The sequence below is a fragment of the Epinephelus moara genome, chromosome 1 (assembly GCF_006386435.1).
Source record: "Epinephelus moara isolate mb chromosome 1, YSFRI_EMoa_1.0, whole genome shotgun sequence".
Lineage (NCBI taxonomy): Eukaryota > Metazoa > Chordata > Actinopteri > Perciformes > Serranidae > Epinephelus > Epinephelus moara.
The window spans coordinates 44,857,711-44,875,590 of record NC_065506.1 but is presented as its reverse complement, the minus strand read 5'-3'; the positions used below and the strand labels follow the sequence as shown (position 1 = coordinate 44,875,590).

The 17,880-nt window shown below is 41.5% G+C and overlaps 1 protein-coding gene across 1 annotated transcript in view; it reads left to right on the top strand.

Moving 5' to 3' along the window:
- The window catches only part of LOC126395229 (protein kinase C-binding protein NELL1-like), a 457,381-nt gene that overhangs the window by 361,872 nt on the left and 77,629 nt on the right, over positions 1-17,880 (top strand). The gene's annotated exons all lie outside the window — the stretch shown is intronic.

Genomic DNA, 17,880 nt, shown 5'->3' with positions numbered 1-17,880 from the left:
AGATGATACGTCATGTTTGTAGTCGACCAATGAAGATGAGTTTACATATCACCTTGGGTTTGTCCTTCACCTTCTCAAAATGATCCCACACTTTGGATTTCCCGCCCGACATGTTATTAACTAGCCTGTGGAATAACAGCAGGTACCAGCCCTGGAAATTAACCTGACTCCTGTCAGACTGCTGAGCGTGGACACTTCCTGTGTCTGTCCTTTCAGAGTAAACTCCTTCATGGTCCAGTCATATAGGTTTTGATTTATTTTGACAAGGCGCAGCTCCTCATAGAGTTTCCACGTTATTTATTTTTTATTTTTTCTGATTAAGCGATCAATTAAATCTTGCCATCTAATAACCTTTGTGGTCGACTAACCTTTGGTCCAATGTTGGGGGGCAGCCCTCTGAACATGTCATTCCAGAGCCATGAGCATTAATCTGCCACTATAACAGCCTCCAGTGTCCTAGGAAGGGTTTCCTTAATATGTTTGGAAACTTGGCTGCAAGGATTTGCTCACGTTCAGCCTCAAGAGCATTGGTGAGGTCAGTTACTGATGTTGACATGAGATTTTAATTCATCCCAAAGGTGCTGGATGGGGTTGAGGTGAGGGATTGGTCAAGGTCTACAACACCAAACAATGAAAATAATTTCTCTATAGAGCTCATATTGTGCACGAGGGATTCTTGTTGACTCAAGAAAGGGGTCTTCCCCTGGACCGTAGGGTCTAACCCAGACCATGAATATCAGCCAGATGGGAGTACAGAGACGTACATCGGTAGGCATGTCCACAAATTTTTGGCCTTATAGTGTAGCTAATCTATGATCAGCCAGTATACAGACACCCCTCATGACAGTCAGCCCTACTCACTGATGATATTTGTCAGAAGCAGGTGAGGAAATTCTATACTTTTTAATAATGTCATTAAAACTTCCTATGTCTTACCTATCCTATTCTGGCCAATTAGTATTATGCGAGCAGGGAGTTGGAGGAATCGGCCTTCTATTTTCCCCTCCCCCTGAGGTCTCATTACTGTGTGATGGCGACAGTGTTGGCCAATCGACCTGTGCCTCCCATCTCATTCCCCTCATACATCACCACAGTCCTCTCAGGAATAAGGGAATTAGTCTGAGTGCGACTGCAGCTCCACAGCCTGTCCCTGCTAATGTTAATAAGGCGAAAAAGTGTTTTTGGCGAGCCCTGAGCAATGACTCCGTAGTAGACGAGGCGAAATCAGGTTTCTGAGCCAAAAAAAGTGTGCGTTTAACTTGACGTGTTAAAAACCAAACAGGTGATGAGCCTGCTTGAGTGACAGCGGCTTATTTCCTGCGAAAGCAAACAGTTTGAAATTCCACTTCCACACTTGGATTGGTTAACAAAGGGAGAGCGTTTTATTTGCAAAGGTATAATTTGACCTTTTATAGTTGTTGTGACTGGGATGATGACAAAGGCAGCTGGAGATGTGGCTTTGCATAATCAATGATGTTTAAGCTCTAAATCTATCATTTTATTTCCCGATTAGACCTTAAAGAAAAACCCTCTCTCAGATCCTTGTCCTCTGTTAGATGTCATTAAAGGGGAACTCAGGTATTTTTCAACCTGGACCCTATTTCCCATGTGTTTGTGTCTTATGGGAACAGCAGTGTTTGAAATTGGTCCATTATTGAGTGAGACTGCTGCAGCCAGCAGCAGCAAAACAGGCTACAATGTAAGCACTCGAGGCAGGTGCACCCCGGCATTGTACATCTACTAAAAGTGCTTGTTTTTGCCACTGACAGACTCAGATTGCTATTACAAGTGTCTGAAAACATTACGAAAAGGACCCTACAGAGAAAAAGAATGTTTTTCCCGTACGTTTCGCTCGATCCGTTTTGTTTTGTGTCCAAGTCCTGCTTAAGGAGAAGTCCGTTCTGAAATCTCACGAGAGATGACGAGCTGCAGGAAGAAAATGGTGGAAATGAGAGCGAGAGCTGGAGAGAGGAGTGCGGGTAATAGTTTGTTGAAACCAGCCAAGTATTCAGCCATGACACTGAAAATCTTTTGGGTAAGACGATGATCGGCTTTCTGTACTGCAACACAACAAACTGCTACTGGCACTCCTCTCTCCAGCTCACATATCCACCGTTTTCCTCCTGCAGCAAGTCACCTCTCGTGAGATTTCAGAATGAGGCGTCTCTATAGGGTCCTTTCAGTAATGCTGTAAGACGCATATAATAACAATCTGAACCTGTTGGTGACAAAAACAAGCACTTTAATTGGATATAAATTAAAGTCGCACACCTGTCCTGAGAGGTTACACTGTAGTCTGTTTAGCTGCTGCCAACTGCAGCAGTGTCTCTCAATACTGGACCAGTTTCAAAAATCGTTGTTCCCATGAGACACTAAGACAAAAACATTGGAAAAAAGGGTCCAGGTTGACAAATACTGGAGTTTCTTCTAAAAGGTTCACTGTGTAATATTTAGGGGGATATGTTAGCAGAAATGAAATGCAATTTAATAAGTATGTTCTCTTAAGTGTTTAATCACCTGAAATTAGTAATCATTGCATTTTTGTAACCTTAGAATTAGGGGTGGGCGATATATATCGTTAACGATAATATCGTCATTGTTGTTTTAACGATGTGCAAATTTACGTTATCGAGTATGCAAATTACTTCACAAAAACAACTGAAAACACACGTTGAAAGGTTGAAACCCCACACATTCACTGAACAAGAGTTATGTAACTTGCGTGCAGCAGCACGCTGCAGTACGCCTAGGTGGTCACATGATCTCTCACTGGCACCTTCCCGGCAGGTCAGCCTGATGCTAAACAAACATTAGCGAGACAACACTGGGACAACACATCCGCCCACGGATGCTCCAGCAGCTTCGGAAGACGTGGGTCAACTGTAGTGATAGATCCCAGCCTGTCAGGCTAAAGTTCGCAGTACCGGAAGACCGTCTACGGCGCTACCTAGCCTAGCCACAGTTAGCTGAACGAAGCGGCAACATGGCACAGTTTCAAGTCTCCCCGCCGGAAAAGTTCACATTCAAGGCTGAAGACTGGCCTAAATGGATTAAACGCTTCGACAGATTCCGCATTGCTTCTGGATTGGAGACCCAAGGAGAAGAGAATCGCAGGAATGTGATCTTTGAGAGAGCAAAGTTTAATCAGCAGCATCAAGAAACGGGCGAGACGGCCGACAGTGTCATTACGGCGCTGCACCGCATGGCGGAGCACTGCGGTTACGGGGCTCTACATGATGAGATGAGGGACAGGCTTGTGGTGAGTTTGCGGGACAAACGCCTGTCTGAACAGTTGCAAATGGACCCGGAATTGACGCTACAAAAGGCCGTCACCAGAGTCAAACAGAGAGAGCAGGTAAAAAAAAGCAGCAAGAAATGTTAAGAACATTTTTCCATTAATATCAGTCATGAGAAACAATTAATGAGCTATAACTCAGGCTGTTAAAAACACATATTTAAAAGAATATCTTCTAATTCATATTATTCATATTATTTTTTGTCCATATCGCACACTCCTACTTAGAATACTTGTTTATATCTACATAGGGAGCAGGGGCCAGCTGCACAAAGCACCTTAAGTTTGTTCCTTAAGTATGACACTTAAGGCATGCGTGAAATACCTCAACAATAACTAACTGGAAAGATCCCGTTGCATAAAACTGCAGAGCAATCATAGATTGTAACAGGGCTAAAAGAGCACAGCTTTAGAAAGTTGAGTGATTCAACTCCAGACGGTCACAATCATAAACTGACTTCTGGTAAAATTTAAAGTGCAAAATCAGTTGCCTTAAGTTAAGCGTGTTCATGGGGTTCTCCCAGTCGTGAAACACTCTTCTCGGTAAGCCTTCATTTTTCTCACTTATCTCCATAAACTCAACCATGTTGGGGTTAAGATGGAGTCAGAGGTACCTTATGTTTTTGTCCTTGCTTTTGGTCACTGTGCAGTTTAGCAAACTTTAAGCAATTTCTGAAGTACAAGACTAAGATATGGAGAAAAACTTAAATACTTAAGTAAACATTTTAAGGAAACCTTTGTGCAACTAGTTTTTTTATTTCTTGAGAAATCCTTAACCTGGACTTAAAGGAAAATCTTAACTAAAGGTGCTTTGTGCAGCCGGCCCCAGGTCCTTGTCCATGTTGATCACCATGTTGCACTTCCATTTTTCTACAGTAGCCCAGAATAGACAAACCAAACACTGGCTCTAGATGGGGCCATTCACATTTTCATGTCAGCACCATAGTTAGCAGCCCTCTGCAACCAGCAGCGTTAGGAAAACATAGACTTTTTTAAACGTGAAATAGCTTTATTCACTATTCTTGCTGGTTTAAATCAACGGGTCTGTTTGTTTTGGAGAAGAAGAGATCTCTGCACATGATTTGGATCCCAGTAAAAACCTCCTGGATCTTAAGTTATCACACAATAAAGGTTAGCACACGTTAGCAGGTGCCTGTGTCTGACGAGCCAAACTGTGTCAGAGAAATACTGATGTGCAGCTAGAAAAAGAATCCTCTCTGGTAAGAACCTCCTGAACAATGAACATTGAAGGAATTCTAACTGGGAGAATTTTCAGCTGGTTGCAATCTGCTATCCCACGACTAGATGCCACTTAATCCTCCTAAATCTTTTATATTTGACCCTTAAGGGATGGTTCATGAATTACTTACTGTTCCCTCCTTAACGTGCCTGAACACCTTCTTTTTCATTTAGTGAATACCTACATTCCTCTGATTGCTTTTCAACAACCCTTGTAGACTGTGACTGGACCTTGATATTTAATTGGTATTAAGGTACCAGAGCAAGAGTTTCCTACCCTCTGGACAGACATCATTTCTTCTTACATTACACTGCAGCCTGCAGGTGTACAGATTCTGCCTTTCCCACAGTTAATCACCCCCCAGTTAGATTGGCAGCTCTGGAAAGATGCCCACGCTCGTTGATTCTGTGTAACTGACACCAAGACCTGTCATCTGGAGGTTGTCCTCAACAGAAAAAAGTGACAAGACTGGTCATTTGTTAAAACCTACCTAAGTTTTCCTGACAAGCAGCCTTGTGTGGTCATGTGAATAATGGCTGTCCTCTCTCACCTCACATCTCATTCCTATTACAGGAGAGTAATTATGGCTAATACTGTTGCTACAGCAATGCCATGCCCCTTCGGTGACTGTTAATGGCACAATAGATTTGCCTGCTGCTGATATTATGCAAACAGACAATGCTGCTATTGTAGAGGCTCATGGTGTTCAGCCTTACTGCAGCTTTGATTTAAAAAACACCATTTAAAAAAAGACAATTTAAGATATTAAGTTTAAAATGGTTGCATTCATCTTTGCCTGAGAGGTTTTTGAGTTAAAAATTTTACTCACATCACCGCTGCAAAGCCCTGCTTGTTAGTGCACCTGGTAATCAAATGCGTATTTTCATGTTTAACCCCTTATATGCCAAGTATCCAGCTGTTAGCAGGCCTGCAGCTGGCCCCTTGTCTGCCCGCTGTGGATGATTGCAGGTGCACATAAAGAAAGGTCTCCATCTCAAGAGCCATTTCGCTGCTATTGATCGTCCTGGCTAACTGGTGGTGAGAAGAAATGAGGGGTTAAGACTCCTTCTACCTTTACTTACTCTTTCTTCCTCCCCTTCCTCTCTCTCACCCCCTCTCTTTTTGTGTTGCAATTCTCCTGGGGAGAAAAAAGGTTACCGTTATGTCATTTCCCTCAGAGCACAATAAATAAGCCACAATAGTTCAATCGGAGCACAGCACAAGATTATAGATCAGCATTGTTCCCGCTGCCAGCCTAATGATCAGCAGCCTATTGCAGAGCCTTTGTCGGCAGCAGAATGAGTGAGCTAATCTTGTTAATGGTCCGTTTCATTCCCTAGGACTGGTTTGTATAGACAAAGGGGTTTTAAATAGAGAGGATTTGAGTAGCGAGTCTAAACAGCGGCGCAGAGGACAAAGGCATTGACTCGTGCTTTTCTCATCTTGCTATCGGAGCTAATCACAGAGGAACCATGTTGCAACCAGCTAGCAGCAAGCAGTGAAACTCAGGCTAATGTATTCTGAGAGGTGGAGGGGAGAGAGGGGTGGGGGTGTTTGCTGCAGGGAGGGGGAAAGAGAAATGGGTGGGAGTGGTGGGGGGGGGGTTCAGCCCTCATTTCCCCTACAAGTCTGAAGCATTTAATTTTCTGTTTACATAATTATTGCTCCCCTTCATCCCTTTTTGTGAGGAACAACACATTTAGCGGCTCCTCTGCTGCGTAGTTCTGTGCTAGAGGGCATAGTGTTTTACAACATTTAATTGGGTGAGAACCACAGTATCTGAAGCTATGATTAATTGCAAATGTGGGGAAAAAAATATACAGAGAAAAAATGCACTACTTGTTTTTGAAGCTTTGTAGCAATTATCATTTGAGGCAATTATTTTTAGTCTGCGCCCTGCTGTTAGATGTAGCCGCTGTGCAGCAAAGAGAAAAATCCTCTCTCGTGTTCAGCTCTATCAGATCCATTCTCTTAATGTAATTTAATGCGCCAGACGAAAATCTAGCATGCTGTCCTCATTCTATCTGATCCGTGGTGATTTTTGTCTTCAGTCAGTCTTGTGTCGGCGCAGTATTAAATCTGTGAAAAGAATACTCTTTGTTTAACATGGAGATTGTTGTCTGTGATACAGAGACGATGGCAGAACCATAGTAATATCTGCTAGGAACTCTACTGCTACTGCAATGCTGAAACTTATTTATAGTAATATTTAATTATATTACTGTTCAGAACTGTAGACTTAAGGCATTGACTCAGATATGACTGAACAACCCGTTCTCACAGAGATACATAAAATGAACACGACCTCATAACGATGTATAACATGTTCGTGGGCACACAGTGTGTTGAAATGACATGCTGGCAACACAAAAACAATGCAAAGTCTATTTCAAGTTTTAAACACACCAGTAATGTGGCTCATGTGAAACATTTGCAGTTTTATAGGTTTAGAAAAAAGAGGAAGGCTTATAATAGAGGATAAAAGAGTACTCGGTTAAGTTTAGGAAGACACCAGTGGCAGCTGCTAACTTATAAAAGGAACATTAAATTGAAGCCGTTTTTCAACCACACTCATGCCATAGAAGCACAAAGCCGTTTTTCAACCACACTCATGCCATAGAAGCACAGCAAAACACACCTCAAAGATTTTCAGATGGGTTTGAAAATGAGCTATATCACTTATGGAAATAAGGAACTCCACTCGCAAATATCCGCATAGAACTGAGCTCGAAATGCGACGATGCTGGTGTGTATTTCCAAAGCGCTGTCAATCACAAAGGGGTTCAGCCTTTTAGACACTTCCTCCAATCATCATGCAGACACCGAGCGTCCTCTCCTGCCTACCGCTCCATTAGGTCCCAGGGAAGCTGAGCCTCCCTGGAAGTGACCATTTTGACGCATTTATCCAATGAGCGTCTCGCTTTGCTGCATGAAAAAAACCTGCTCAGCGCTGTCTCATAGGAATGCTTGGAGGCTCCGCGTCCACCGTGCTGACACGAGAATGTATGACAGGGAGGTTGCGTTTGAAAACTGGTGATAAACAGCTGACGTTTGAACATCATACTCATGATGTTAAAAGCATCCTAGCGCACGTTTCATGCAATGTAAATTCTTATTTTAGTGTAAATTCAATAGTGCATATTTGACCATTTCTTCCATGAAATTTTAGGGGAAGTTCAGCCTCCCTTGTTGTCTCAGAGCAATCGCCCCTAGAAGACACATACATGCACACACAGTGACGGAGCTAACTGTTAGCATTACACGGCTAATGTTACCTTACAGTTGTTGTCGAGCCATTTTGGTGTCAGTTTGAGTTTGTTGAGACTGTTAAACAGTTTGGTGTCGGATGTTCGCCGCTGACACTATGTTAACTCGTGCCTACCAGGCAGGAGTTGAACTGACTGTGAGGAGAATGGCTCAGGAGACGATCCTTTGTATGGCGTCTAACCTATAGAACGTTAAGTGCAGTGGCAGAGAGATGGCTGATTTTTGTGATGTCAGCTTTCATTTTATGGTTTGATAGGCTAATTAAGGCCTGGTTGTTCAATAAATGAATTTCAAATTGCACTTGTTTTACATTGTCGGCCAATTTACATTCCCAGTATTCCGAGGGATGCGCGATAGTATCGGCACGTCATCAGTATTGACCAATATTGGCTTTAAAATGATCTGTCACAATCGTCCAACGTGCTGTTTCTTATATGCACAATGAATAAATTTTACATACATTGAAAATTATTGTATTTCATGTCTACAACTGCTGGTGGGCCATCACCATAAGAACATGCATGCATAATATGATGTTAATTCCACTACAGAAGAGACAGAAGAGAGAGACTTTGCATTGGTATTGTTTTCGTGTTGCCAGCGTATAACTTCAACACATTTTGTGTCCGCCACCATGTAATGCATTGTAAAGAGTCCGTGTCTTACTTACTTACTTACTTACTTACTTACTTACTTGAGACTGTGACATTGCATTTCTCCAGCATTCAGAAACCCTCATGGCTTCGTCTGTGTCTTGACTTTTTCTCTGCTTATAAAGATTTGCTGCAGACTTGATTTAAGATTTACACTGGCCTTAGAAGACTTAAAAACGGCTCTGCTGCTGCTACTAATGCTAATATTACTGTCTTTGGGGAGAAAATGGGAAGAAACAATCAAAGTTCATGTGTACTTATCTGTTTTATGGCTTGTCAGCTTCTTAAGAGGAGCCAGCAGGGTCCACTGAGGAATGTGCTTGAAGACCACTCTGGCTGAGTTATAATGAACTCTTATCATCCAGAGGGTGTCTGGTTTGGTTCTGCAGATGCATCTCATCAGTGTTTTGTAGTGTTATTGCTGTTTTTCTCTGTCTCTCTGGCCTGTTTTTCTTTGTAGCACTAAGGTGAATGTGAGACAGGAAATGGTGCGAAGGAACAGTTGGCTGCATGAAAGAAGAGACCTCATGTACGCTGTTTGTATGTGTACACCAGGAAAGAGTAGAACATGTATGCAGTAGAAAAACGTGGATGCCTAGGAGACCTATGGCTTGTTACCCCTTAAACTGAAGCTACTTGTTATTCCTCATCACAGATTTTGGCCTTTGTGTGGATGTGTTAAGAGCATTTCAACCAAAGACTGAATGTCTTCCTCTCAGATGGTTTAAGTTGAAGGATTTTTTGATGTCTGAAGTGGTGAAAATGTACGGTATGTCACAGTGACCTCTCAGATTGATCATGAGGCCCTTTTGGGGGGTCTCAACCTCAAGTTTGGAAGCTACTGACCTTGAGTGTGGCCTGGAGTTTATTTTACAGCTGGTGGAGTTTTGTGCAGCCTGGATGGAGCGAGCCTGGGTGAAGTTGAGGTTGGGCAGAGAAGTAGCAACCACCATTGTTCACAGCGGGACGCCTGTCAGTCTATCAAATGCACCTTACATATGTCCTTTTTGTTAATTTGGTCCTTATGGAATAATAACTTTAAAAGTTGTCACCAAGTAACATAGAAGAACCTAGTTATTGAGAGTGGAACTTTTTTCTATTCACTTCAGCATCGCCTGCATTTAGTGACCATTAGACAAATTGCCTATTAAAGCACTTTCACATTGGTTTTAACACTATGCTTTCAGTAATTGCTGCGTGGGAACACATCATGTGAAATGGAATTTACCACAGAGTTAGAGGCGGATTTTATAAATGCAATGTTCTGGCTTCAGAAAAAGCCAGAACAGACTTGCATCAGTTACTGAAAAGAAAACCTCACTTCATGTGGGGCCGGTGTCATGAAGCACTTTTAGTGTTGGTTTTCCTTTAAATCTAAATTATGGTTTCCTTAAAAATATTTGGTTGTGCAAACATCCTTAGGTCTTGTTCCTCCATATCTCATTATTATACTTAAGGAATTGCTTAAAGTTTGTTAAACAGTTGCACAGAGGACCTTAGCAACCAGTGAGGAAAAAAAACACAACACTTGCTTTGCAGTTTTATGCAACAGCACATTTCCAATCGGTTATTGGCAAGGCAATTCATACACGCAAAACTGCTATCTGCTACGTCATTCACTGAGTTTCAAATGCTCTCATCTGTCTGCTGAACACTGTGGTGAAATTCCTGTCCCACCAGGAGGAGGATGAGATAGCGATAACAGGCAGGCTATCACAAGTGCAAGCAAACACTTGGTCTCCATGGAAACAGCAGAATTTATCGTTGTAAAATCTCTTTCAGTGCAGTAAATGCCTCAGCGTCTTTCCTTGACTAGGGAAACCTTTTAAGAGTTCTGTTCAACACCCTTAAGTAATTTTCTCAGCAAAAGCAAAAACTTTAATTGTCATACTTAAGGAGAACTTAAGGTGCTTTGTGCAACTGACCCAAGGGCTTTTAATTTACAAATTCAACAAGGGCCAGATTTTAAAACCAGGAAATCTATATTGGCCAGATATTTAGTTATAATAATAAAAAGTTTATCATTTAACTTTTGAAATTAAAAAAAAAAAAAATATATATATATTTTTGGTCACATATTTTTCCGAGCCAAATCACAAAAGCCCTGTTTCCACCGAGCAGTACAGTACGGTACGCTTTTTTTCCCGTTTCCACTGTAAAATGTTGTGAATGGTACCAATGGAACCGTTCCGTACTGTCCCCAATTTTGGTTGTGGCTGGTTTTGTGGCTCATGTAACCACTGTTCATACCGTGGAGAGTTTTATTTGTAAACTGTAACTGTAAAATGAAAGGATGTTTTGCTGCCTCTCACAGCAGCTGGAGTCTGAGAAAGATGTTTTGCTGCCTCTCACAGCAGCTGGAGTCTGAGAAAAAAAACTTAATTAACTGGGCGGAACATTTAAGGTGGAACATTTACTTGTATTGTTACTCTATGCATGAGTTGATGACGTGAATCCATCAGCACACCTTAAATTTCACTGTGACAACTTTGACCATCACTTTAGTTTTTATATGACATACACTTTTAGTAATGAGTGGATCTGCGCGTTCTGTGGGCTCCGGCAACACTAAACCCCTGAGCTTGCCTGAGAAGGACTAAATGCACAAACCTGCTATTTTTAAATATCACATGGAGAGAGACTCTCACTGCAGCCTGTTTTATTTTGCTCTGAAAATGTCGGCGTGCAGCCTCGTTCTCTGGACAATAAAGAGGTGTAGACTTCCATCTGTGTCACAGCTGATGAGGAAATACAGCAAGTGCCAGACGAAGCAGTGAGTGACAACAAGAGGACTGTTTGCGGTGGAAACACTAGGGTCTAGGTACCATGTCCGAAGGGTTACTTTTGGTTCCAAAGGTACCATACCTAAAGTGTCTGGTGGAAACGGGGTTAAAGAGCGCACACACACCTACACTCATGATGATTTCCATTGAGGTCAATAGGAAAAAAAGGGACAAAGGATGTATTTTGTGACTGTTTGACCGCAGCCCAGATGTTTTTAAAAGCTGCTAAGCATGGTCATTACTGCATCACATGAGAAAACGTAGATTTGTGAAAGATATGATTGTTGCGATATGGATCTATACATCCTGTGCAGTCGTTACAGTGCATCTGTAACTCAACCGTGATGAAAAGGAAACAGGGCGCCTCCCTTATTATCTATTATGTCAGAGGTTGCTTCTGGGCCGGATGTGCCCAAGGAGTCGCCAATTGAATAGGAGTTCTGTACATTAACTGCTGGTAAGTAGGTGTTGAGTAAGTGAAATATTCCATCAAACGCCATGTTATCTCCTGTAAAGACCATTGTTGACATATAGTTTGAATTTGGAAAATTATCTTCTGCAAAGAAAACAAACAACACTACACTCTCAAGATGATTTTCATGTGTGTTTGTGTATAGTGTTCATGTGCAGTAAATGTAAAATTAACACGTCGCTAAAATTCACAGTGAGCAATCCACATTTTTATCATTACACTGTGACTCTCATCTTACTCTCTGTCTTTGTTCCTTATCTTTAGATCATTAAAAGTGCTACATTCTTTCAAAGGTTTGCAGCTTGGATAATACATTATTTGTTGTTGGTTATTAGCACCGTCTGACAGGCATTGTATCAGAACACAAAGTAGAATAATTTGACAAACACATTGAGGAAAACATTCATTAGTTGACTCTGCAAAATAAGAAATAGAAAAAGTAGTTTGTTTAAACATATTACTCCGTACAGTAGATATTGAAGCACATATCCAATTGTGTAAAAAATAAATTGGACTGATTAGACCTGTCATCAGTTTTAATGCAGCAATACTGCTCCTCATATTCAAGTAATTCAGTAGCTTCAGGCTCCGCTGACTCAAGAAGTCTTAACATACTATTAAAGTGAATAAAGTTAAGTGACAACTTTAAGCTGATGCAGTTTTATTTGCCTTAATGGGAACAAGTGTACAACACTGGATATGTGTGTACACGATAAATAATGTATTAGTTTATCTGTTGATAAAGTTGTGCTCAGCGTCTCATGTTAGCTTAATTTCTCCAGATGCCTTCTCCCCTGTCTAATCAACTGAAAATTCAAAGAAAACAAGTTTTGCTCACAACCAAATGTGTAGCGCTCGTCGTCCTCTGAATTATGGTGAATTTAATTTGCAAGCTGCACTAATAGCGTAGAGAAATTCACCTGGTACATAGCCGTGGTGTAAAAAAGCCTGTTTTCAAACACAGACGGGGTTCGAGTGGGACTGAAAAGCACAAAGCCCAGAGGCTCCGGGCTCCAAAGCACTTTAGTTCAGATCTGTGGGCCCTGACTGATTTATGGCAGGCTGCAGGCTGCAGGCTGCGCGCACACACACATACACACACACACACACACACACACACACACACACACACACACACACACACACACATAAATAACGGATAGAAAAGTAGAGGAAATACTTGACTAGGAATGCGCCTTGAAACTTAAGCTGGAGTCGTCCAATAATGTTTTCTCACAGCCATTGGTGGGCATTTAACTTGAAAAACTTTCCCTGTTACTAATTACTTCTAACTCTTTAAAATTGTATAAACTTGGAGAGAAGACTATTCACATCACACTTCTTAGAAGCTACTTTATAAGTGACAGCATCAACACTTGAGACTTGAAGCTTGGATGTGATTCAGATTTAAGTAATAAAAATGAGAACTTGAAAGGGTCCTTCGCCAATTTTCAACCAGCTTTGTATCAAAACAATGTGGGTAGTGTGTGTAAATGAACTGTGGTAAACACGGCATCTCTCCTGGCTCCCCCGGCAAAATAAGTTTGCTGTCTCCTGGGCTGTTGCTCTAACTACAGGCTGTACTTGTGCATTTTTTGTGTTGCCTGCCACCCATACCGCCGCCGCAGACACTGAAGAAGCAGATCAAAAGACAGACCTGCCCCTCTGTCTTTCTCAAACTTGAATTGAAATCTGATCAAATGCTAAAACTAAGCTGTGTTGATTGAATATAAATCAAGATTATGTTACTGCATTGCTTATTTCTTGCCTACAATAATTTTAGAAACATGTTTTAGTGCTGTAATAGTAAGAATTTGTGAACAGGAAACGGGTGCCATACTGTTTCCTGCACATTGAAAACGGGGGCTGAAAAAACCTGAGATCAACCTGTAGACAGCACTAATCAAATATGATCCAAGATTCTTTTACTGAGTTGTCAATTTCTCGTCTCAGATGTTTTCAGAAACATCTTTCAGCTTACTGGTTTACTGTAAGACATCGAGATTGTTTCTTGCCGGCTGGCCACCGTTGTTTCAAACAGACATGTTTGCATTAACTCACCCACCAGTGAAAGTGTTTATTGTAGGTTTTCTCCCTCTTCAACAAGAGTGTCCTTTTTCCTCTGTTTTCTCTGGTTCTGTAGCACCACTGAGTACGCAAAGTAGTAAGTATTTGCGTCTCTGCATAGACATCCTAGTTTTATTTAAAGACCATCTTTCCAGCAGTGAAAATACCTTGACTTGAGACCCGAAAACAAAAGTCTCAAGACAGGAGGCGGGAGCTGCAATTACCATCACTGTCATGTGTCATAACTTAGTGAAGTCTAAGCACACACACAAGATGATAGGATAAATATAGGAGAGCATTATCTCCAATGTCTGTTTTGCATAAAGTTTAAAAAATCACCTTAAGCCCAGCATACACTGTACGATTTTTGATCGGATTTGACCCAATTTTTGAGACGCACGACCTGCCAACGCTCGGGCCGGATTTCCGCTTCGTCGTACATCTTTTGCCGTGCAGTGTACAGGGGGGGGGGCGAGGGCCGATCATCTGTTCCAGAACCGCGGTCGGACGGTCGGATGAATTTCTGACATGTCAGAAATTTTGGTCGGCCAGCACAGACATTCGCACAGTTGAAGCAGAGCCACAAGCCGATTCACCAACGTCTGTGCATTTATCCCTCACTGCGCCTGCGCGAAGACATAGATCACCATGGCGATGCGTCGGTGGACTGTAAATATGGAGGCCAGGTTGGTTGAGCTGTGGCAACAGTATGAGTGCCTGTTCGACGTTTCTTCTTCCACCTACCACGACCGCTATCAACGACAGAAACGCTGGCAGGAGATAGCCAATATTCTTCAGCTGCCTGGTAAGTTTTTTCTGCTCTCATTTTCAAGCAAGTGCAACAAACATACAAGCTATCGCGCTAGACGAGGTACAACACACACACACACACACACAGAGGGTGCACCCGGCTGTAGCCGGCTTACCTCCAACTCTCATTGTAAAATGGACAAACCATACTGTCCACGTCTCTCAAGCCATCTGCGAGTCCATATGCGCTGACGCCTCTTCTTTTTGGACGTTTCAGCACACAGTATAGCGCAAATCATCAAAGCAAACCCCTTGTCCTGCTTCGTTGGCAACATCGGCACTTCCGGAACAAATCGGAGCTTTCAAATGTATCTTTATTGACAACTGTTAACGGGCAGGACAATCAGCAGGGGCCGACGAGCCGTTTTCACCCGTTGAGTTTGCTTCAGAATCACGTTAAAGCAGTGATTCTTGTCTGCACATTCATGGGTACATTGCAAACAGGAACCGCTAATAGCTAATTTTGCAAACTTTTAATGGTGCCAATGTGCCAAAGTGAAAGCAAATATAGGCTTAAAAAATGGGGCTTGAGTTGTAGCCCACAACTAACTAACTGACTCCAAGGTGACATTTTACTTTCTTGGCACAAAGTCAGTACGTTTACATGCAGCTTGGGGAAATCTAATTATCGGCTTAATTTGAGTTTCTCTTCTGCGTGTATCCTCAGACGAGACGAGAAGTCCGACTTGACGGATTAGCCGAGCTATGAGCTTAGCTCGACTACTGTGAGCATGTAAACATACTGAGTGTCAGACTTTGAAAACCCCTACATTATCAGGACAATGTTTCTCTGCCACCAATTCAACACACTTAAACGATATTTAAATCAGGTGTTTCCATTGATTCTACAGCAGCCATAACCTTGCTTGGATATCTTTTATTGCCATTATCATGAGATCACAAATAAATTATTGTATAATCTTAAGATAACAAAGCTCGTTTTCTTGTGATAGCAAGTTATTTTATGTTTGTTCTTGAGAAAATAAAAAGATTTGTTGAGATAACAAAATAATTTATCATGAGAAATTGACCTCCTTCTTAAGATCATGGGACAATTAAAGGAGAACTTAAAATTTATTGTCTTTTTCATTTGATTTCATCTGATTTCAACCTGTAACATGTCTATCGGGTCAGATTCTGCTTTGAACAGATAACGAGGACTAATCTGAATGTTATCTTTAAAAGAAAGACACAATGTAATGTCTGCCTGTATTAGACCCTCTCTGAAGTACTAATGAGTTAATCAGCACTCCTTGATGTGACATTTTTTTTAATCTTATATCTGTTGCTACAGTTGTCAAGATGCCATCTATGCATGCTGGTATGGCACCACTGATCTCTGATGAACATTATTAGTGAAAGGAGGAAATGACCTTCTGTTTTCTCATGAGAACGGGTTGATCATCTCGAGATAACAAAGCTAGTTTTCTCAGGATAATAGCATTAAAATAAATTACTGCAAGCATGGCCGTTTTCAGCTTCCATGTGGTTCAGACCTGGATACAACTTTTATTTTATGATGATATTCTTGTGGTGTTTCCCACTTCATTGAAAGAATCCAGCCCCCTCTGACATCCTGCATTTTTATTATGGTTCATTGTGACTGCAGAAGAGTTAATGAGCCAAGGCTAAATAACTTTCTATGATATATATTGACAAAGGTTTGCGTTCAATAGTAACATTATTGAGTAACTGGGATATGAGCTAATGATAGCTAGCACTGATGAACTGATGGACAAAGATATGGATCATATGTGGTTATACAAATTTGTTTACTAATAGGTATTGATCTTTTGTTGTCAATTTGTCCAAGTTGCTGTCACACTCAGGATATGATCTATGACTTTATTTACGGTTTCTGCTTTTATATTCAATAAAGAACACTTGAACAAAGATAAAAAGACGGGCAGCGCCTCATCAGTGCAGATGACGGAATCAGTTGTATATAGATCCGTGATATGTGTACGTGGTGAGGCAGAGTCTTTGTGTGCATGCTTTTGTGTTTGTGTTTGTGTGTTTATTACAATCTGATACCCAGGATTCTTCAGCTAATTAGTGCAGTGTTTCTGCCAGGCAGGAAATTTAGAGGGCCAGACACAAAACACACACACACACACACGCAGATAGAGATAGAGACAGACAGAGAGCTCATCTAAGGAGCAGTCGAGGACATTAATTTACCACCAAAAAAAAGAAGCCAGAAATAAGAAGGGACGAAACAAATTCAAAAAGGAAGAAAAAAAATCAAATTATTTGTATTCATATGCTATTATATTACACAGTAAATGCATACTACCACTTGCTGACAACAGTGGTGAAAAGTACATGTTTCTAAGTACAATTCTAGGTCACTTAAGTCCATGCTACTTTTTTACAATATTCTTAGGACGCATTCACACTGGCTTTGGTCCGCTTTAAACTGACCCTGGTCTGCTTCCACTGATAGTTTGGTTCGTGTGGAGTGGTGTGAACACTCATATGAATTTTAGTGCAGACCAAACTAGGGAACCCTGGTCCGCTTGAGAACTGGGGGTCTCGGTTCACTTTCAAGTGAACCCTGGTGCGGTTCGCTTACAGAGGGAAATGCAAATGGACTATCCAACAAACCAAAGCGAGAAAGTGAACCAAAGAGAGGAAGTGACATAGAGCGCATTGCATTTTGGTGTTTGGTGTGATGGTGGTGACCAAGCCAGCTGAAGGGGATGGATTTCTGTTTTTGGTCCCGGCCAATTGATGAGACGGGTTTTCTTCTTCCTCATGGTTTTTTTCTTCCTGGTCAGTGACTGTTTCGGGCAATACCGCCCCCAAACGAGCAACTGTTGTAACTGCGTGACGTTGTCCAGGCGGTTTGGTCCACTTTAAAAAGTGCAGTGTGAAAGTGAATCGAACCAAATGAAAGTGTGAAATTTTTCAGCCCAATTGAACCGAGTCTCCCGGACTATCCTGGTGTGACTGCGCCCTTAATTCACTTTATTTCAGAGGGAAATATTGTACCTTTTACTCCTCTGCATCTATTTGCCGGCTGTTATTACTTTTTAGATTAATGTTTGATACATGTAAAGTCCACACAGAAGGACTCCACTCCAGGGTTGAACCAGGAACCAGGCGACAATGCTAACCACTGCACCACCATGTTGTTGCATGTTTTTTAGTCTGTTTATCTCATTCTTATTACAGCACATTATATCTAGTGGACTAAAAAAGCAATTTATTTTATTATTCTCATAGCCTACAAAAAGTTTACATTGTGTTCGTGATATTACAAAGTTATAATCATACAAAAATTAGCAGCC